The sequence below is a fragment of the Amyelois transitella genome, chromosome 11, assembly GCF_032362555.1.
Source record: "Amyelois transitella isolate CPQ chromosome 11, ilAmyTran1.1, whole genome shotgun sequence".
Lineage (NCBI taxonomy): Eukaryota > Metazoa > Arthropoda > Insecta > Lepidoptera > Pyralidae > Amyelois > Amyelois transitella.
In genome coordinates this window covers 8,975,770-8,999,100 of record NC_083514.1, presented here as the reverse complement: position 1 = coordinate 8,999,100, position 23,331 = coordinate 8,975,770, and the positions used below count along the sequence as shown (strand labels likewise).

The window sequence follows — 23,331 nt, the reverse complement described above, 5'->3', positions numbered from 1 at the left end:
AAAATACGAGTAAATTTCTGCCTACCTGACTATTAAATTTCTGCGTTGCGTCTCTAAGAAGTACAGATAACCATGCGTTTAATATTAATTTTTTTTTATGGAAAGTGTGAGAATGATTTTATGAGTGTGCGTGTACCACCCTAGTTGTCCAGATGAAGTTATCAAAGCGATATCAAAGGAAGATTTAGTTTAAAATGTTAATATTTTCTTCCACAGTCAATTGATAAAATCTTGTTATCAATACAAGAGAGATACATACATACATATCACGTTTATGTGCCTTGCGGAGTAGACAAAGCCAACAGTCTCAAAAAGACTGAAAGGCCACATTTAGCTATTTGACTTTATGTTAGAATTGAGATTAAAATAGTGACAAATTGCTAGCCCATCGCCTTAAAGAAGAATCCCAAGTTTACAAGCCTATCCCTCAGTCGTCTTTTACCAGAAACTTACAAAAGACTTATTAAATATAATTTATTATTGTAAATTAGATAAAACGACAACACAACCTTGAAAAGTGTGCAAAAAATATTTACGATAATATCTCTCCTAAGCCATTCAGTGTTGAACTTTGTATACTTATTTGCATTAAATATTTCATATTTTATATTCTAACCTAATACCTAATTGTTATAAATGTTTAAAAGTGAGTTTCAATGTTTGTTTGTTTGTCCGCTCGCATAACTAGATAGTCCAATCACCTTGAGAATTCGCACGCATAATCACAAACACAAAACTTAACACGTTTTTTTATCAGTTCTTAATACTCGTATCACCAATCATTTTAATCTTGTGCAATTAAGAATCTGGGTTGGGTTCACCTGTTGATCGTGGTCACGAAAGTCAAGTCGTCTCTTTGTGATGACCTGCCTAACACTCTCCAAGATGGTGGTCTGACTGTCATCGGACTCCTTATAACGGAAGGAGAATGGTTAGTTTTTACAAGGAGTATACAAAAAAAGTAAAGTTATTAAGGTAACCCATAACGAATCCAAGAATAATTTTAACATCTAGCGTTAATGTGCCTCCCGAAGTTCGATTATGCGGTAAATTTACTTTAAATCCTTGCTCAATTTCAGGTTATTGAAGCCTGGTGACATTCTAAAGGAGGAAAATCTGGCAAGTCAGAGATGATTTCATGACATAATTTTATTATGAGAGAAAGAAATATTTAATTCACTCATTTATATGTATGTGACCTATGTATGTAACAAAAAATGTGGTCCGATCTGCGAAAGTACAAACATAATATTGGAAGCTTCTGAAATATAGTATATTGGTTCTCTAGTGAAAAACTATACATATATGATAATTTACCTTTTTTATATTTCATTAAGTGAATATTTGTGTTTCATAATACAATTCTTCATTATGCTAATTGAAAACTGTTTTTTACACATTTCACACCTTTAATATATTTACTATCTTTCCAAGAGAGATCAGCATAGACTTCACTAGCCCCGAATTATTTGCTTCATAAAAGTGCATCAATCTTTTTAAGCACACTAGTCGATTTAAAGTAGTCATGACCTTTTACCAGAACGTTCCCAATTCGATCAAGGTACGTTCGTTATTCATTCCCATTCATTTCCATTAGTGTTTCTAATTACTTTTTTGTTTTATAATTATTCTGCTGACTGTACGAGAGGTTATTGCTTATAAGTGAAAGACAATATGACTATCTGTCTTAACAAAAACGTTCTTTGCGGTATTTTTATCAGGCGACCATAGAGTTGTTGACACAAACCTTTGCAACCAAATATCGCTTAAACCCCCGCTGATAAGGTATCACAGATCGCCTGTATTATGAGATTAATGTGTTATCAACGAAAAATGAACTACGTTAAGAATAGAAGGTAACGTGCTTGCTTATTCTCATTGTAATTTCATGTTCATTCTATATTTTATAATGACATCTTCTGCGGAGAAAAGCGGTCATTAAGGCATTAAGGCACTGTAGAAATGAATTAGTCAGAATTTTGAAACATTTGTTTTTAACATTTTTCTCTGTATTAATTTTTGCCTCGGTAGTTAAAATTGGAGTTTACGAGAAATTTAATTGAGTACTTTTAAATTTCTTCAAATAAACAAAAGTGAAATTTTTGATGTCTCCGATAATAATTTTTAATTATTTTGATTGAAATAAATTTACGTGAGACTTTTACTCTGCACTTTTGCTATTTTCTAGTACAGAATCGTTACGCTCTCAGCTATTTTCTTCCTAAATTCGCTCTAGGCAGCATGTTTGTTACGTTAAGAGATAGTGATAAGTGAAATAATGGCATCTTAAATTGTCCGAACATTGCCCGATGGAATTCACAGATTTTAAAACTCAGGGAGATAGTCTACGAGTAAGTATGCTCCAATTGGTACTCATCTGTGGGGTCAAATTATTTTTTTTTTAGATTGAAGTATAGAGATGTCGTCATAACAGCATTAAACTTAAATATAGGTAGTACTTAACGTGCTCTGGTAAAACTAATATATTTTTTATCAAAAATACAATCTTATAATGAGCTCTGTGCCAAACATCAAGCCAACTTGACTTGTGATTACATATTTCAATCGCCTCCTACGACATTTAAAGAAGAGAAGAAGTTGCCGTGTGGTTTCCGGCACCAACACAAAAAAGAATAGGACCACTCCATCTTTTTCCCATGGATGTCAATACAAACTGGAGATTCTTTTTTTAGGCAATGGGTTAGCAACCTGTCACTATTTGAATCTCAATTCTATCATTAAGCCAAATAGCTGAATGTGACCATTCAGTCTTTTGGCTCTACAAGGGATATAGACCATATGTATGTATGTATGAAGTTGTACTATTCTATTCTGGAAACCACACGGCTAATGCCCACATATTCGCCAACATACAAACATCAATACACTGTATACAAACGTGAGTTTAATTTACAACTGGTATTTCCGGCTATAACCGGAACGTGTGTCAAAGAGAATAGAACCGTTCTACTACTGTAGAGTTTCTCGCTATTCCCTATATTACTTATCGTTATGTAAGCAGCTTCTAGGAAAACCTTATCCATGCTTCACAGCCATACTCTGATTCCTATGATACATATTTATACTTTAAAGATAGTCTCACAAATCCACATACATACATATGATCACGTCTATATCCCTAGCGGGGTAGACAGAGCCACCAGTCTTGAAAAGACTGATAGCCCACGCTCAGCTGTTAGGCTTTGCTTCATAGAATTGAGATTCAAATAGTGACAGGTTGCTAGCCCATCGCCTAACAGAGGAATACCAAGTTTATAAGCCTTTTCCTTAGTCGCCTTTTACGACATCCGTGGTAAAGAGATGGAGTGGTCCTATTCTTTTTTGTAATGGTGCCGGAAACCACACGGCTATCAACAAACTAATCCACGTTCAGCTGTATAGTTTAATGATGGAATTGCGATTGAAACAGTGACAGGTTGCTAGCCCATCGCCTACCAAAGGAATCCCAAGTTTATTAGACTTTCCCTTATAGTCGCCTTATATGATATCCATGGGAAAGATAAGGAGTGGTCCTATTCTAAACTGCCGTGTGGTTCCCACGCGGCGGTAACGACTAAAGAGAATATATTTCTATTTTTGTGATAAAGCGAAATTAAGTAAAAATCTTAGGCCCTGAAGCGTAATGGTGGAGTGAAGGGTACAACTGATTATTTATTTATTTATTCTTTATTGTAACAATTACAATTTGTAAAGTACCATAGGCGGACTTTATGCTTATAGCATTACCTAACAGTCTATCATTGGGTTAAACAGATAACCTTTGTGTGGGTGATAATAAATGATGTAAAATAATGTTTAATAAACTTTCTATATGTTTATAAAATAAACATACCTATATACTATACTAAATATATATAAATTTACAGCATATTACATACAAAGATTATTTACTCTTTCATGACAATAAATAAACTTAAATACCTAAATTTATACGGGAAAAATCACACAGAACGAGTTAATACCTACTGCACAACACATTAACATGAATGCAGTAGATACTGTATTATTGTTTTAAAAAAAAACTCATTAACAAGTGCCGTGTGGTTTCCGGCACTAACAAAAAAATGTAATTGGATCACTCCATCTCTTTCTCATGGATGTCGTAAAAGGCGACTAAGGCATAGGCTTAAAAACTTGGGATTTTTTTTTCGGCGATGGGTTAGCAACTTGTCACTATTTGAATCTCAATTCTCAGTTAAACGAGGCCTTTCAGTCTTTACAAGAATGTTGGCTCTACTTCGCAAGGGATATAGACGTGACTATATCTATTAACAATTTGTAACAAAATAGGGTGAACCTGAAAATGTATGTTAGTTTATTAACGAACGAATGAATTGAAGAGTGAATGGAATCCTCCATTACACATCAAGATATAGAAATTCTTGAGTAGATAACATTAGTATTAACAGTAAACTTAGATTTGGTAATGCGATAAAGGCCTAATCGCATTACGAGCTCTTCCTAGCAACCTTTTGGAAACTGTTAAAGAGAATTGACTAAAAGGGATAATTTAGGCATTGATTTGTGTCTGAGCCTAGCAAACGTATTTTATCACTGTCTAAATCTTAATAATTTAGCCATCCTTGCTGAACGTGACCTTCGAGTCTTTTCGAGGTATGGCTCTGTCTACCTTGTAAACTTTACACAGGGCTCAGGATATATCTGGGCCATTTTCCATGAGTTATTCCGGTCCGATCCCCCAAACGGATCCACTTTTCATTATTATTATTACTTTTGTTAAATCTGATCTACTCTGATATATTTTATTTGTTTAAAACTTTATTGAGTATCAATGTTGCAATATGTGAACTTAATGCTAATAGCATCCTCTACCAGTCAACCTTTAGAAAATAGCAAACAAAAATATTATCCGGTGTTAATTTATGGTCTTCTGATCCCTGATCTGATCCCCCGTCCTTACTGAAATGGTCGGAATGGACATACATACATATGGTCACGTCTATATCCCTTGCGGGGTAGACAGAGCCAACAGTCTTGAAAAGACTGAATGGCCACGTTCAGCTATTTGGCTTGATGATAGAATTGAGATTCAAATAGTGACAGGTTGCTAGCCCATCGCCTAAAGAAGAATCCCATGTTTATAAGCCCATCCCGTAGTCGCCTTTTTACGACATCCGTGGTAAAGAGATGGAGTGTTCCTATTCTTTTTTCATTGGTGCGGGGAACCACACGGCATAGTGGTCTAGAAAATAATTAAAATAAAATAGTTTAAAAGATACATTAATCAAGGCGAGGTGACACAGCTCTCCTGAGCCACGTACAAAAAAATCCATATATGAATGAATGCATGATTCAAAACGACATCGCGTAACCTAAAAATAATCATAAGATTTTTGTTAACACATACATAACTATACATCTTTAATCAAACTGACAGACGAGTAATAAACTAGGTACGCAACTCTAAAAATTGTTTTAACACCAATAAAGCGATTTTTAAATAAAACGGTAATTAATCATTTGGCCGCCAGCAACTCGCTTTGTTTTCCAACAAACAAATAAACAATGCTTTTATGCCGGATAGCAATGGATGTGAAGGACGTTCTCGTAAACATTTTTAATACCTAAACATTGTTGGAAATACTTTTAAACAAAAACGGGTCATGGGTTTTTTTAGAACGAGAAAATACAATAAAAGATTTCACCTCGTTATGATGCTGAAGGGGTTTAGTCAAAAAAACTATTAATACTACTTACGTGTAAGTCAGATGTAGGTACATATAAACAAAGAAATCGGAATAATATAGTACTTCTATTGTGCGTATAACGATGTCTTATTGTGCTCGTATAAGCAAATAAAAAATGATTTGATTTGTAAGTCGGTGGTGAGAAGATTTCTTAGAAATTTCCGCGCGAAGGGAAATTAACCCAAGTGTTAGTTTTAGATAGGGCAGCAGAAATAGTCCATTTTCAAATAGATAGTAATAATAATTTAGTGCCGTGTGGTTCCTGGCGCCAATATAAAAAAAAGAATAGGACCACTCCATCTCTTTCCCATGGATATCGTAAAAGGCGACTAAGGGATAGGCTTACAAACTTGGGATTCTTTTTTAGGCGATGGGCTAGCAACCTGTCACTATTTGAATCTCAATTCTATCATTAAGCCAAATAGCTGAACGTGGCCATTCAGTCTTTTCAAGGCTATTGGCTCTGCCTACCCCGCAAGGGATATAGACGTGACCATATGTATGTATGTAGTTAATAAATTAGTGTGTTCGTGTGTCTTGTTATTACGTTATGTTACCGGGTAATCCATTCTCTCGCCAAAGAGCCATTTACCGAATTATTCATTGCACATTGATCCCTGCGGGCGATTAGATAACTAATGCATAATGTTAAATGCTTTGGCCAAATGTTTGCTATGGTCTTTCAGTGTAGGTACTTAGGTATATCATACACTATACTATAATATATGCAGTATATGTCTGACACTTATGTTGTTGATAACGGTTTATGTCATTGACATCATCTGTTAAAAAATGTTCCAAATTGTATGTGGAGTTGGTTGTTTATACAGCTAGCTTGACTTTCAGTCTTTTCAAGACTGTAAGCTCTGTCTACTCCGCAAGTTATATAGACGTGATAAATATGTATGTACGGTTGTTGATGTTTAATGAAAACGATTAAGTGATAACAGTTTTAAAATTGTGACAAGAAGATCTGCCAATAACTGATTAAAAGGAGAGCCAAGTCATACAGGTTTATGAAATGAAATAAAAAAAAAGTTTATGAAAACTTATCATGCTGTTGGTGGTCATGACAGCATGTAAGTGTTGCATTACAATTTAGCAAATTTGCCACGGTCCGATACCTAATTCCGAATTATTTGCATAAACCGGAGTATTTCCATTTTGCATTAGAATTTCCTGCATTAATTGCCTAGACATTTAGTATTCAGTTACAGGACGTCGGAATCACTAGACTATTCTCTTTAATGTGAGATATACCTAAATAAATTATGTTAAGTGGATCGCGGGATATTACAGTAGTTCAGTGAAGTATCGTTCTCGGTACGTTAGCTTAAAACTCATCCATCTCTTCCTTGTAAATGTTGTAATAAACGACTAAAGGAACAACTATGGTTTATTATGAAATAGGTTAGAAGTTTAGGTCATGGGAGATGATTGCCATAAACAAAAAATAATAGGATCACTTCATCTTCTTCCCTCTATATTGTAAAAAGCGACTAGCGGATTGGCTTATAAACTTGGGTTTTTTTATTTTAGCTGATGGGCTAGTAACCTGTATCTATTTGAATCTCATTTCTATCATTAAGCCAAACAGGTGAACGTGGCCTATCAGTGTTTTCAAGATTGTTGCTTATGAATGGTTACCATAATAACCTGATAATCTACTCTTAGGCACAGGTTACTTGTCCACAGGTCAGGTGGATAACCAGAACCAAATAACAAAAGCATAATTACATTGGTATTAAGCATGTTAAGGGATGTTACATTAGGACTACTTATAAGACGACAGTACGTTTACTTTACAGTCTATCTGTCTTTGAAATGTTTTATCCGGACGGAAGAGCTCAAAATGTTCTCCGACCTAATTTTGAATATACGAATAAAATTGTATGACTTAAGTGACTAGCTTTCCAGAACCCAAATCTTTCTAAACAAACAAATTGTTTGTCGGTTTATCTAAAACCTGACTAAAGACTGTTTCTTTGTGGAAAACTCTACTAAACATATTAATTCATACATACATATAATCACGTCTATATCCCTTACGGGGTAGACAGAGCTAACAGTCTACGTTAGGCCACGTTCAGCTGTTTGACTAACTGTTAGCATTGAGATTCATATAAAGTGACAGGTTACTAATCCGTCGCCAAAAGAAGAATTCCAAGTTTATAATCCTATCCCTTAGTCGCCTTTAATGACATCCAAAGAGATAGAGTAGTCCTATTCTTTCTTCTATTGGTGCCGGGAACCACACGGCAAACATGAATATCGTCTTCAAAAATTTCATTCGGGTGTTTTATATTTGACTTCAAAGTGCAAATTGCTATTTCGTATTTATTTATTAAAACGTCACCAACATCTGTAGTCTATAATTACTTGTTAATGAGAGGACGAAGTAGATTTTAATAAATGTATACTGGTTTTACTACATTTTGAAATGTATGTATGTGTGGTTTAGATGATATACATACATAAAATCACGCCTCTTTCCCGGAGGGGTAGGCAGAGACTACCTCTTTCCACTTGCCACGATCTCTGCATACTTCCTTCGCTTCATCCACATTCATAACTCTCTTCATACAAGCTCGGCGGTTTCGGGTGAAATACTGGTTAGATGAAATTGAGATTCAAATAGTTACAGGTTGCTAGCCCGTCGCCTAAAAGAAGAATCACAAGTTTATTGGCTTTACCCTTGATTGACTTTTACAGTCTGCACTGTAATAGAAACAGCTAGCACCCACTGTTTTTTTTTCGCTATCAGACCAACATGAAACTGACGAAAATAAAAGATATATATGACGATTAGTGCCGTGTGGTTCCCGGCACCAATAGAAAAAACAATAGTATCTCTCCATCTCTTTCCCATGGATGTCATAAAAGGCGACTTAGGGATAGGGATTATATACTTGGGATTCTTCGTTTGGGCGATGGGCTACCAACCTGTTACTATTTGAATCTTTTTTCTATCATTAAACCAAACAGCTGAACGTGGCCTATCAGTCTTTTGAAGACTAATGACTCTGTCTATCCTGCAAGGGATATAGACGTGGTGATATGTTATTTATGTTTTGTTATGATGATTACACGACAATTTTTCGCCTAATTTTCTTACCGACAATAAATCTCACGGTAACTAATAAAGTGTGAAAGTTCGTCTGTTAGTTCCAAACTCCACAACAAGTTACAAATCAAATCATACGAAGTTGCTGTTTCAACGATTACTTAAGCGAAGTTGTAGCAAATTGGATGCGGACTTAGTTAAGTATTTTGTTTAAGGGTACTTTTAACTGCCTTAACAAATGAGAGCTTGTTTTGCACCTGTTTTGTTGGAACCAGCTTTTGTTGGTCTCTTGGGAAATATATGAGATATCTTAGCCAAGAGTTACCGCCTCCGTTCCGTTCAATTTGAATATTACTTGCGTCAATTTTTTTTTAATAATGTTATTATTTGTAATCATAATTAACTAGATCAAATCAAGGACGTCGCGGCGTACGTGAAGAGAGTGATAAATGTGCATGAAGCGAAAGAAGTATAGGTATGTAGGGATAGTGGCAAGTGAAAAGATGTACCGTCTGCCTGCCTCTCCGGAAATGTGTCGTGATTTTATGGATGTATGTAAATCATTTTGCATGTACATCTTCTTGTATTTCAAAGACTATGGATCAATATTTAATCCGAGTCTTACAGATTTCAGTATTATCTTACGTATTAATCCGATTACCGATTCCTAGGGAATCGATTTATAAGTTACGACAATAGATTTCGTGTATTAAAAATGTTATTTCATTTTATAAACTGAAAATATATAAACAGGGCCGTGTTGTTCCCAGCAGCAATAAATAAAAAAATAGGACCACTCCTCCTCTTTCCCATAGATGCCGTAAAAGGCGACTAAGAAACAGGCTTATAAACATGAGATTATTCTCTTAGGCGACGGACTATCAACGTTTTACTATTTAAATACCAATTCCATCAAGCCAAAAAGCTGAACGTGGTCTATGTAGGCGTGACTATACATATGTATGTGATTCCGTTCCACTTCTTAGTAAAACAGATTTGTATTGTATAGTCTAGCTCCAGGCTATAATAAATATTCTTGGTTAGCCTTTACAAATTGCACTTACAAAGCCTTTCCGTTTAAAAATGCAAATGGCATAGTCTATTCTAGAGAACTTTGAGGCTTATAGTAAGAATAATAGCTTAACGTGTTCTTTTTCCTTTAGTTTTAAAACTTATTAGTTTTATAACGGTTTCTTTAAATTAAAAAAAGACGTCAAAAAATACTTAGAGATTTTGACACCCTACGAACTTAAAATTTCTATTGACATATCCTATAAACATTTTAAATATCACCAAAGTCAGACTAACGTTTCGAAAGTTACAAACATATATATACAAAAATATAAGGTACCTACATGAATAATAACTATTTCTTGTAACTGTGTAAATTTTTATGCAATAAAGATATAACAAACAAACAAACAAAATGTATTTTTCGCCCCAAGTTATGTGGTATATACCACACTCGCTTCTGATGCTCGGTCAATTTACAAACCTTCATGGTGAATGTTGCTTTTATGCAGTAGTACTTATAATTACTATAGTTTGATGAAGAATTTAAATTGTTTGAATCCAATCATAACATGATGGGAAACGAACTTTCTTTGTTTGGCCTGGATCTTGGATGTGAATTTTAATAATCAGTATTTATAAAAAATAATATAGTATCGTTGAGTTAGTATCTCGTAACACAAGTCTCGAACTTACTGCGAGGCTAACTCATTTTGTGTAATATGTCTGTACATTACACAAAATTAGTTAGCGTGTGGGGAACCGGCACCAATAGAAAAAAGAAAAGGACCACTCTGTCTCTTTCGATGGATGGATGGATGTCGTAAAAGTGGACTAAGGTATAGGCTTATAAACTTTGGATTCTTCTTTTAAGCGATGGGCTAGCAACCTGTCACTATTTGAATCTAATCTTACTTATATCTTAACGCCAAATAGCTGAACGCGGCCTATCAGTCTTTTCAAGACTGTTGGCTCTGTCTACCCCGCAAGGGATATAGACGTGATTATATGTATGTGTAAGTCTGTATTTATCTATATATTTCTAATGAGCAAAGCCTCGAGCAAAAACTTGTTTTATAAATACATGATCATAAATAAATGGTATACTGACAGCTGCAACCAGTTTTAATATTAAAAACAATTTGAATTGCTTCATAAAGAGGGGAAAGATGAAAAACTTTCTGAATAATATGCAGAAAAAATTATGACCGCTTCGTGTACCAAATACAAAGGAGGTATTTTCAATGACCTTAAAAACTTTTGTTTGTACGCTGTTTTTATATGTATGTATATAGAGATGAAGGAACGTTAAAAGTTTGAGAAGCTCTTGTTATTAATAAGTATTGAAAAAGTTCCACTGGCGCTTTTTATTGGAATTATTTTATTAGTTATGTGTGTAATGTGTAAAATTACCGTGTGGTTCGAAGTAATTTAGAATATCGGACCACTTCATATTATCCCACGGATGTCGTAAAATGCAAACAAAGAGAAAGGCTAATAAACTTGGAATTGCTCTTGTAGGGGACAGGCTAGCAACCTGTAACTAATATCTAGCCATACAGTTCAAGACTGTGAGCCTTGTCTACGTATATATATATATACGTGATAACGTGACTATATATGTATGTATATTGTAATATTGGAAACTGTTCCTTACCTTGGCTTCGTTGAGGTAAAGCAACCTTCGCAATAGTCAGTCACAGGATGGGTGACCAAAAAGTTATGTAGAGGATTTTGAGCCTTTTGATCATGCGAGAGACGAGCAGATCCGAATAGTCTCCGTTTCAAATAAATCTGGGAAAATAGAGAAGAACCAACTGCTTTAGCATCCTGGGTGCGTCTCTGGAGAGGAGCCTGGGGCTCTCTGGATTGGGTCAGTCAGGTTTTTTCACGAAGAGACTCCAGTCTAATCTCTTTATAGGGTAAACCAAACATAATGGATCATGGTATCATTTCGTGTGGTTTACAGAAGACGTTTTTTTCTTTTAGCAATAAATCTCATGAACACAAAAACAGAAGAATATCATAAAAAAAAATTATATTGCATGTGTGCATGCGCGTGAGTGAATTTGAATCTGTGCATGACACTTTTTTATTCAGGCACATTAACCGTTCGACCAGCATAGATTTAACGGGGCTGTTAATGTGAACAAATATTTTGGAAACCAAAACAGATTATAAGCCGCGAATGAATTTGCATTGTAATAAGAGACGGAAGATAAACACACATTAACTTATCCAAATACCATTTGTTAGGGATCCATTTCCCGCGGAAATATGATAGTCATTATGCTTAGGTTATTTTTGGCGGGCTTTTGGCGCCTAATAGAGTTAGTTGTTTATGGTAAATTGGTTTATGTCAGCAAAAAGAATTTATTAACGTTATTATTTATTTTAAAAGAGGGTATAATTTATTTGTCCGTTGTTTTTTTTTAAATATGTTTAAAATTGATTTCTTTTTCTGATTGACCTCGCTCTTGGTGGTTTATATATTTTATTGAGACTTGTGTCATAGGATTTTCTTTGTACTACCTTGATAAGATCAATTTTTCAATGATTTTTTTCAGTTTCACTTAATTTTTTTCATCATAACCTCAAAATTTTTCCTTAGGTCAACTAAATAGTCATCCGTCATGGAATAAGATATAAATAATTTTCGAAATATTAATAACTTTTAATAATCTATTTCATTCATTGTAAACCTTGCAGAAAACTCAAATTCAACTCCTTTAGATCGATATATAAGTAATCGAGTTCTCTGCCTTTGACACCATGATTGGCGGGAAAAACGTGAATGAAATGTAAAATGGCCGCTGATAAACGGCTCCATTAAGTTTGTGGTGGTGACAGCTGCGTAGGGCGAGTTGGTTATGGCGATTTGTGTGATCAAACTCTTAATATAACATTGTTACAACTGAATCTCAATGAGAATCGGTGGCAATCAAACTAATATTCGTAAGTGAAGAGTCATCGTTCTATAGCAGCGGAAGGATTTGAATGTGTCCACCTAAAAGGGCACGCTTTTTAAATCGGATACCTTTACTGGCAATGTCTTACTCAAAGTACATAATATGCTACATCTATCAATGTATATAACATAGGAAATTGACTGACAAATTGACTAAGGTCTTAAGACTTTTTGCATGTAGGTTTCTTCTCTGGTCATACATACATAATATAGTCACAAGAGTTTATAAGCCTAGCCTTCAGTCGCCTTTTACTACATCCCTAGGAAAGATATGGAGTGGTTCTATTTTTAAGTGCCGTAAACCACACGGCACTATTATGCAGGCGTACTCCAGTACTTCCATATAACATTATGGAAATATCTAGATTGAAGAAAATAACCTGATCCAATAAATACCTGAATCCATTATGATCTTATTTGCTAATGTGTTTTCCGCTCGGCTGTCAAAACAGGCTCATAACAACAGAAAGATTGTTATCAAATCAACTCGTGAGACAGTTTTCTCTCGCAGTATAGATACCTGGTATGTACCAGGTATATATATCTTGTTGCAAATACGTTTCATAGTAGTTTATATTGTGAGGCATATAATCTTCTACATAATAGCGTGATCCCATACATGCCGATGGAGACTGAGAGACGTACATACACACATACATACACACACATATAATAATACACATACATATAATCACGTCTTGTCCCTTGCGGGGTAAAGCCAACGGTCTTCAAAAGACTGGAAATGCCATATACACAATGAGATTCAAAAAGTGACAGGTTGCTAGCCCATCGCCTAAAAGAACAATCCCAAGTTTATAAGCCTATCCATAACTCGCCTTTAACGAAATCTATGGAGAATAAAGGGATGGAGTGGTCCTATTCTTTTTATATTGGTGCCACACGGAAATACGTTTCAATGTAGTTTATATTGTGAGTCCTGCTCATCCTCTTCAAAGCCTTCAGGTTCACGTCGATGGAAACTGGGAGTTATCGTGCACCTGATTATGGTACCAGCCTGCTGGATATAGATAAATAGATAGACAAAATTCTTTATTTATTTATTTATTTATGTACACAAAATTATATCCAAGGAGCATTTATTACAGTAATTCTAGTACAAAGGTGCTACTTATTTCAAAAGAAATCTCTTCCAGTAGACCCATGAGAGGAAATTAGAATTTTGGAGCGGTATGGCGTGTGCATAAATAACGTTAAACATATTTAACTAAACATACATGCTATTGCACCATAAGAGTAAAACATACAAAACAGATAGAGATGGTACAAAGGCGGACTTATCGCTAATGCAATCTCTTCCAGTCAACCTTTGGGTGGGAGGAAACTAAAAAGTAGATTGGCGTTGGCGCAGAGCAAGCTAAATAAATGTTTAAACATAATAAAATAGATATCAAAGTTGTAGACTCTTATTAAAAGTAAGTGAGTAAGTCAGTCAATGCATTATTGTTCAATAAAGGAGTACATAGCAAAAATTAACAGTAAGTAATACAGTACAAAGGCGGGCTTCTCCCTAAGTGGGATCTCTTCCAGCCAACCTGACATTAAGAGGATCGCATACAAAATTGAGGCAAGGGTGAACAACAGGTCATTTACGAGATATGATTAAAAGTGTAGGCCTTGAGCACAAAAAACAAAAAGACATGGGGTTTTGTTACTCAAAAATACATAAATGAAAATATGCCTGCCTCTTTCCTCGGAGGGGAAGGTATATAGACTACATTGTTCCACTAGCTATGAGGGATCGTGGCAAGTGGAAAGTGAGTAAGCATGGGATGCTTACTTCTTTCGCTTCATCCACATGAATAACCGTCTTCATGAAAGCTGTTGAAACTTATACTATACTTCCACATGCTTTCTAAAAAAAAACAAATAAAATAACCATTTTGTAAAATTCCATTAATACAAAGCCTTTTCATCATTAAAATATTCATAGTCTTGGAAAAGAATGACGGAAACTGTTATAGATAAGCTTCTTACGAAATGGACAGTAATTGAGGAGTCCTTCTAAATGACAATTCAGACTGGAAGGCTCCACAATCAATCAAAAGGATTTGTTTTCTTTTGTTTCTTTTAAACTGGGTAATAATTATAAATTGGATATGATGAAATTTGACAATTTTTTTTAACTTAAATTGTGATGATTATTAATATCGGACGGCGTAAAGGATAGTATGAGGAGAAAGGGAGTGACCAGTGAGATGGCAATTGACAGAAGTAATTGGAAAAAACTAACATACTGTGCCGACACCACGTAGAAAGTGGGAAAAGGTAACGACGAAGACGAAGTGATGATTAATGGGCATTGATAATGCATACATTGGCATGATAAATGACAATTAATTCACTTGGCCTTCACAAGACGCTCTAAAAACGGCTGAGAGAGACAACGGGTGACCCTCGCGCGGGCAGCTTTATTGCACAGCGTATTCCTATTGCAATACAGCGCGGGAATGCTGCCTGCGTGATGGGGACCCTCCCAAGGGCTCCAGACTTATTTTTAATAGTTTAGGAATTGTTCTTTTTTTAAATTAGATAATTGGTTTTTTTAACTCAAGAAATCCTCTTTAAATGCGTCACAAGAACACATAAAGAACCATGCCAAATTTTTGATTTATAGTCCCAGCGGTTCGGGCTGTGCGCTATCTATCAGTCAGTACTCAGTCGGAACTGTATAATAGATAACAAAAATAAATACATCAATGTTCTGCTGTATCCAAAGCAATTTTTACTTTGAAGTGTCTATCATTAGTTTCACCTTTACATTATTCAGGTCTGTTGAAAATTGTTTATGTTTAGAGCATTTCATTTCCTTTGTTGTTGCATTCTGCTACTAATAAACTGGAAATTTTATGTTCTCAGCAAGTTTGTAGGCAACACTGTTTCTCTGAAAAAGGCTGTTACAATTTCAAAGGTTTCTTTTTGTAATAATATGAGGTTATGTTCTGCTCATAAATGCTTAGGTTAGAAGTATAATGACTACAGACAAGCCAGTGTCTTGATTAGAATGCTAGTCTATTCAAGACTCTGGCTTGTCTTGGCTCTGCCTAACCCGCAAGGGATAAAGACATGATTATATGTATGTATGCGAATAGGTATTCAGATGAGATCAGACAGTGAATTAGTGAACAATTCCAATTATAATCCGACGTTAATCCCGAACAAACAGAGCGGATTAAGGCTGTGTGTGGATTGAGATGGACACATGTGCGACATACAGCTAATTGATTTTACCCAGAGAATCGTTTCGGAGCTTGTAGATCTGAGCTCAGGCACAGATAACTTATACAATATAGATGACACATTTATGTATCTGTTAATGCTGGCATGTAAAGAAAGAAAAAATATATGTGACGGCCTCTTTAGCCCAGCGGTAGTAGTTAGTGCGCTTATCAGTGCCACAGTAGGTCCTGGGTTTGAGTCCCAGCCAGGGCATGATAAGAAACGATTTTTTTCCCATTGGCCTGGGTCTTGGATGTAAATTTTTATTAGTATTTATTATGAAATACGGTATCGTTGGGTTATTATCTCATAGCACAAGCCTTGAACACAAGGCTAACTCAATTTGTGTAATTTATCCTATATATATGTATATCTATATTATTTATATATACCTATGATGTCAACAGTTCAACTGAGAAAAGCTTATTGAGTTGGACTAATACGAGTACATATTGACTGATTGAGGGCATATGACATATTTTTGTATATTTTAATGCTGTTTTGTAGAAATATAGTTTACTAGAGGCCACTCGCGACTTCGTTCGCGTGGAATCAATCCCGCGGGAACTCCGTGATAGCACCTTTTAAACCAACTTCAAAAAGGGAGAAGGTTCCCAATTCAAACGTATTTTTTCAGCATAATCAAATCTAACAAATCAAAAATACAAACTTTATCTCTTTAAGAAATAAACCTGAATAAGAAAATATTTATCAACTCGTTCTAAATCAAAAAATCTGTTGTATCTATGCAAATATAATATCTGGTACAGCACTCAACTCCAAGACATCCTGATTGATCAAAGCAGTACAGTATCTGAAACTCCGAGTACTCACGTGGTCCACTATACTATAGATATTTGTAGATTTGAACCAGATACCTTACTACATAGAATAATTGATATTTCAATATAGAGCTTCCATTCTGTTCTTGGAGCGAAGAAAATACAGTGTGCCAGATGCTAAGCTTGGGATTCTTCTTGTTGTCGATTCCATTATTAAGCCATACAGCTGAACGTGGTCTTTCAGACTTTTCGAGACTCTTGGCACTGTCTTGACACAGGTTACCTAAACGAAGCGAATGTCTCTGTTCTCTAGGATCCAGATAAGATAAATAAGACTTGCCTTACTTGAAAAACTTGGTAGCCAGGAATAAACGGAGTTGCATGCATAGAAAATTAAGAGAATTACAACATTATATAAGTGTTGCGGCTATTCAGCCTCCATGGAGAGACATACTCTCTGACTTGACATTTTAGACGTATAAAACTAATGGACAGATTACTAATAAAAGGTAAAATAATCGATTTTGACTGAGAAGATGACGACTAGACAAGACACGCTTTGAATGAAGATGAAGGTGACTGACCCACCAGACCCTTGGCCCGTACAATAAGTACTTACTTATAACATCACAACAATGACCCTTATGACCTTGCTATCTTATCGCCTTTATAGGCCATCGGGGAAGCTACGGTATTATAGGTCTTACGTGATTGATCATAAACCTATTTTTCAAATAGCGAAACCCATCAAATGTCCACTATCTGGAGAACTGCCACATTTTTATATTATGTCGTAAACTTAACTTTGTTTTTAGTTGAAAACTGGATCGAGTGCGAATGAAAATTGCATTTTTATTGAAATGTTTTATGCCCTCCTTGGCTGAAGTCTGCTAATGGCGTTTTTATTGTTGGTTGTTAACATCGGTAATTACCTTTGTAATTACTGACAGCGAACAGCTGAGATAAGATAGACAAATTAGATTCGCAGTGACACATGCAATTAAGGATATTAATGCAACGCACACGTAACACCAAATTTTTGGCGCGTCTATGGAAATACATTAAAATTACACCAATTTATCGTAACTTTATATATTTACTTTTATTATAAATCTGATAGTTTAAACATGTGTGTGGGTTTTTGTTCCTTTTTCATGCAAAAATGCTAAACTTATTTGAATATAACTTTATAATAATATAACTTACCAATTTATAAGCTATACTGAAAAAGATAATTATATCATTCTAGGAGCGACGGCTTCACTCGTGTTACATAGTTTTTATCGGTGACAGAATTTTAATGTATTATTATTTAATATAATTAGTAATGGAAAAAAGAGAAGATAAAACTAAAGCTTTATCAAAGTTAATGAAAATAATCTCAGCAAAAAACATATAAACATATAATCCCGTCTTTATCCCTTACGTTGTAGACAGAACCGACACCATTTTCAAGACTGAAAGGCCACTTTCAGCCATAAAACATCAAAAGCATTAATTTTTAATCAAGTTCATAAAACAGTCATTGATTCATTGCCGCATGACTTTAAAAACCCGTTACCTGTCGCTTGCAAATCTGATATCTACATACATACAACATATGTTATCTAAGTGAACAGAGAAAATGCGAGCGAGAATTCCCGCAAACAAGTGAATGTTGATATTTCTCAAGTGCCAGACATTGAAAAGGGTCCTAAGTCCTAACTCGGTAATGGGCGGATATTAAGTCGACATTTTCAGCAGCAAACGCAGACATAGGTAAAGGTAGACCCTGCAAGTGTATGCACGTCACGTGGGTTGGAACTTTTGTGTCATTCTATATCCTTTATGTTGTAGAAAGTATAGTCGCAAAGTTAGTTATTCACTACAGAAGACAGAAGGAGAAAAGAGGAGAGAAATACTCAAAGTAAAAGTACTATATTAAGAATAAAATGAAAATATTTGACTATAAATACAATCTCCAACATTTTTTCCTAACTGACGAGCCATGGCAACCGTTGCGTGCATGGCAAAGTCGCCGTCAATGTTATTGTATATGTATGTGAAATTTTAAGAAGTTATTGCGATTATAATAATAAAGTAAATACCTATACTTATTCCAAATTAAAAAAAAAATCTATGTAATAAGTTTATTCTGGTGCATGCCAACAAAAATATATTTTTTATATGGATTCCGGTCCCAGTATGTATGTTCCAAGGAAAATCTAGCGAAAAGTAGGTAAAAATATAAAGAGACTTAAGTATTCTTTACAAAGCTGTTGCTTTGAGTTTTTAACCCGCGGGAATTTCCATGAAAAACTAACACTCGTGGTTTTCAAAAAAATTATTGACCCGCTGTATCTAACTAGATCCTTACCTGTGCGGTCAACCTTCTTTTTTGATTTTGAACTTTGACTGAATAAGTTACAGTTGAAAATTGCGCGTATACATCAGAGTCTGATATTAGGACATTTTCGGTCTTTCAAATTCCAATTGACTGCAATCATCAGAAAAAAGTGCTTCAGGAAGATAATTTTGACTGAAAAAATATACTTATAAAACTTCTAGGATCAGCTGTTAGCAAAGTAAAACATAATATTTGCCTATTTCTTTTCGAGCGCCGTGTGGTTCCCGGCACCAATACAAAAAAAGAATAGGACCACTCCATCTCTTTCCGGATCTTATAAACTTAGAATTCTTCTTTAATGTGATGGGCTAGCAACCTGTCACGATTTGAATCATAATTCTTTCATAAAGCCAAACAGCTGAACGTGGCCTATCAGTCTTTTCAAAACTGTTGGCTCTGTCTACCGCAAGGGATGAAGACGTGGTTATATGTATGTATGCTTTGTTTCACGCGCAGATTATAATAAACCATCTTAATGGTTGATGCGAAAGTGAAAGGGTTATTTAAAACTTCAGATTCTTTTATTAGGCGATGGGATAGCAACCTGTCACTATTTCTTAATCTTACTGCCATAATAATTTGAGTCCTGTGACAAATGGTTTTGTCTGTCTCGTCACGGATATTTAGTATACAGATAAGGATAGATAAGTCACATCATTGACTTAAAAAGGGACAAATTTCAATGATTTAAAAGAAAAAATACAAAAATGAAATGACTGGAATGTAATAATATTTGACCTTGTGAAATCCCGAATGCGGCAGTTCGCTTACGTTTTCAATATATTTATGTAGGACAATGATTTACCGTTTCCCCTTTTCACATGACTGGATAACCCAAATATTTGGTGGGAAGCAATACAGTGTGGCGTGTGTTTTTAAACTAAATCACAGTCCAAGTCAACATTTTATTCGGAAGTATAAATAAAAGGAATTCGAATTTGGATTATGTTCATTTTTACCGTGTATTTTTTAAGCGTATTGTAAGTGATTTGGTATTTCGTTATGCTGTTCATATTTTATATAAGTTATATACAATTACAAAAGAAATTTATTTGATATAAAAGAAACTCTCCAATAACTTTTGAACAGTTGATTGTCATAAGTACATATGTTAAATTTTTTTTGAATACGATTTAGTTTTAAGACCAAGAAATCTTAATAATACAATTTTTTAAAGAACAAAGCTTTCAACTTTTAAATAAAGAGGCACATCAAAACATGTACAAACTTATAAAACCCCTCTTTACGTTCGAGCTATAAAACAAACTCACATATGAAAATTATGACATAAAATAACTCCAAACAATTTTACCAGGTCGTTACAACTAAAACCCATTAGAATACGTGCTTATAACTTTCCTTTATACCTTTATTTGCTCTCTAGGATGCTTTCAACAATTATCATAAACGAAGGTTTACTTTAAAGTGGGTAAATTAAAAGTAAACTTTATTCATAACAGTCATAGATCAATTAGGAAACATCAAAATACGTGATGCGGACAGGTCGAAATCCTAACTCAAACATGTATCAAAGAACAATTTTTATTATATTATCTACTATACTAATATAGTACTTTAGTATTTACTACACTCAAAAACTACGAGCCGATGCCAGCTCTTACAGTGACGGAAAATATCATAAGGAAACCTGTATATTCAAGAAACTAGATGTGCAGATCTTCTCCATGATCAAATACGGGTAAGGTTCCCCTGTAAGGTTTGCGGAGGTGAGTCAGGAGGCCTAGAAAACATTTGACTTATGTACTCTAGTATCATAAAAGGGCACTCATGGCTTTTCTCCAGAGAGGTGAAGATTTCCCAGGGACTCACAGCAGAAATAGAAGTTTTGGAATAATTACTATAGGAATAATAAAGAACACGGTCTGAGAAAGTGGTATTTAAAGTGGAGGATTATGCAAGTGTGGGTGGGAAGACTCATTTACATGTAACTGTGTAAGACATTACCATAGAATATTATGTTAAACTGACAGTTTTGTTGTTTTAACCCTCTGTCTGTCCCGACGCTCGAAAATGAGACAAACCTTATCTTTTAAAAACCATTATTTGTGTTAAAATTATTTTCGAAAGGCTGATATGCCAAGACTGTTTGATATTTCTGAGCCCTTTAGTAGCTGTACATTTTTTGGTTAAGATTTATAACAATTGTTTTTTCTCATATTAGTTCAGCAAGTGGGTTTATTGTTTGTTTATTCTCTTTAAATTAAATACTCGACCTTTAATTAACGATAAAACTTTTATCCCCAATGTTATGACAAACTTCGTACAAATTTTCTGAGTTATCAGAAATTTGGGACAGTGTCAAAACACCTGAAAGTTATAAAGTTCCATAATTCAGATAACAACAATATTTTGCAGGAACTTTATCGGTTCTTGGGACTTCTCAGATTCCGTACTTTGATATTGAGGTAGATAATACAAGGTAAGCCGGGATAAGTAATTAGATAATTAACTAAGCAGTCATCTGGTTATCAGCACTTTTATTTGATACATAAATAAAAAATTACAAGCTAAAATTATATTCAATGTTTTATAAAATTACATGGCCTTTAACGCGAATGTGGGTCGGATCGCGGAGAGAAAATGTTTACGACGATGTGACATTTTCCGCTAAGTTGAGCCCAAGTTCACAATCGACTCATTAAACTTAAAGCTGCAATTTACTGTCATTGAATGACGTAGCAGTCATGAAACGTCATTGCGTGACGTCAGTCATGGCTTGAGGAAATTATTTCTATAAATTATTATGCATGTTTACAAATAGACTTAGATTTTAAGTTAACATCCAATTACAAAGCTGAGAATACTGCATTAAACAGAAGGTTTTACGTGAGAGCGAGACTGACTAAAATTATATATGATCGTTTTGGCTTGCTTACTGGAGACCCTTAATATATATGTTCAAACTTCTGTTACGATTCAGCTTTACATACATCACGTGTATATCCCTTGAGAGGTAGGCAGAGCCAACAGTCTTGAAAATACTAAAAGGCCACGTACCGCTGTATGGCTTAATAATGAACAGAGTGACAAACAAGGTGTTACTTCAGTAAGTAACAACTTGTATACAATTTTGAAAATAAATAAATCAATTTATTTCTTCGCTTCCAAAACGCATGTATAGAAGAAGCGGCGGAACAAACTACACTGCAGGATTTTAACCAGACGTCAATTTACAAATATAGATATGGAATAATTTATATACTCACAGATAATCAACTTTCTTGTTTGACCATGTAAAACTAGATACAATTCTTATTCTAGGTTTATGATTCCAATAACATCATTGGTTTTCGAATGAGCATTTGTGATTCTGTATTCAATGACCCAGAACGGGTATTCGGTACTTATTACGTACCTCCTTGCTATGCGGCCCCCGCTGGTACACTGCTGGGCTACTTAAAGCTACTCCGTGATTAGGTTTGTTCCCTTTGGTATATTTTTTTACGACCACTTTGTCAAACTTCCTCTCCCTTTCGTATTTATTTATTTATTTAAACTTTATAGCACAAAATACAATTGTATAGCACAATTGGCGGACTTAATGCAAGAAGTCTACTAGTCCACCATTGGGTCTGACAGATAACTTTATATACACGTTTTTGCGTGATCTTGGTTGCATCCTTTGTTATGCTTTGGAGCCTGGGGTTTATCAGCCAAATTTGGCATAGTATCTAATGGTAGTTTAATTTGAGGACCAGGATTCTAAACTATACAGGGTCATAATCTCGGCCAGGGCATGATGAAAGACGAAATTTCTGTTATTGGCCAGGATCTTGAGCGTTTATCTTTATAATTATTTATTATAAAATAAAGTATAGTTGAGTTAGTATCTCGTAACACAAATCTCGAACTTACTTCGAGGATATCTAACCAACTCAATCTTTATAATTTGTCCCGTATATATTTATTTATTTATTAATATTATAGTACCAAAGGGATAAAACTAATATTTTCATGGCTTATTGTAAGACTAGCAATCTCAGCAGAAATTATGTAACAAGAAGCTTTCTATTTTTATTGTATGGAATTGCCTATGAGTATATCATCATACTAGTTACTTGTGGTATGCAGGGATCGTGGTAAAATATTTTCTCTGTCAACTTCTCCAGAATACGTGATATTTTCATGTGGTA

At 34.7% G+C, this 23,331-nt stretch overlaps 2 protein-coding genes across 2 annotated transcripts in view; one reads left to right on the top strand and one right to left on the bottom strand.

Annotated features, from left to right (window-relative positions):
• The window catches only part of LOC106136704 (SUMO-activating enzyme subunit 2), a 283,092-nt gene that overhangs the window by 194,091 nt on the left and 65,670 nt on the right, over positions 1-23,331 (bottom strand). The gene's annotated exons all lie outside the window — the stretch shown is intronic.
• The window catches only part of LOC106136687 (prolactin-releasing peptide receptor), a 34,785-nt gene that overhangs the window by 907 nt on the left and 10,547 nt on the right, over positions 1-23,331 (top strand). The window lies entirely within an intron of this gene.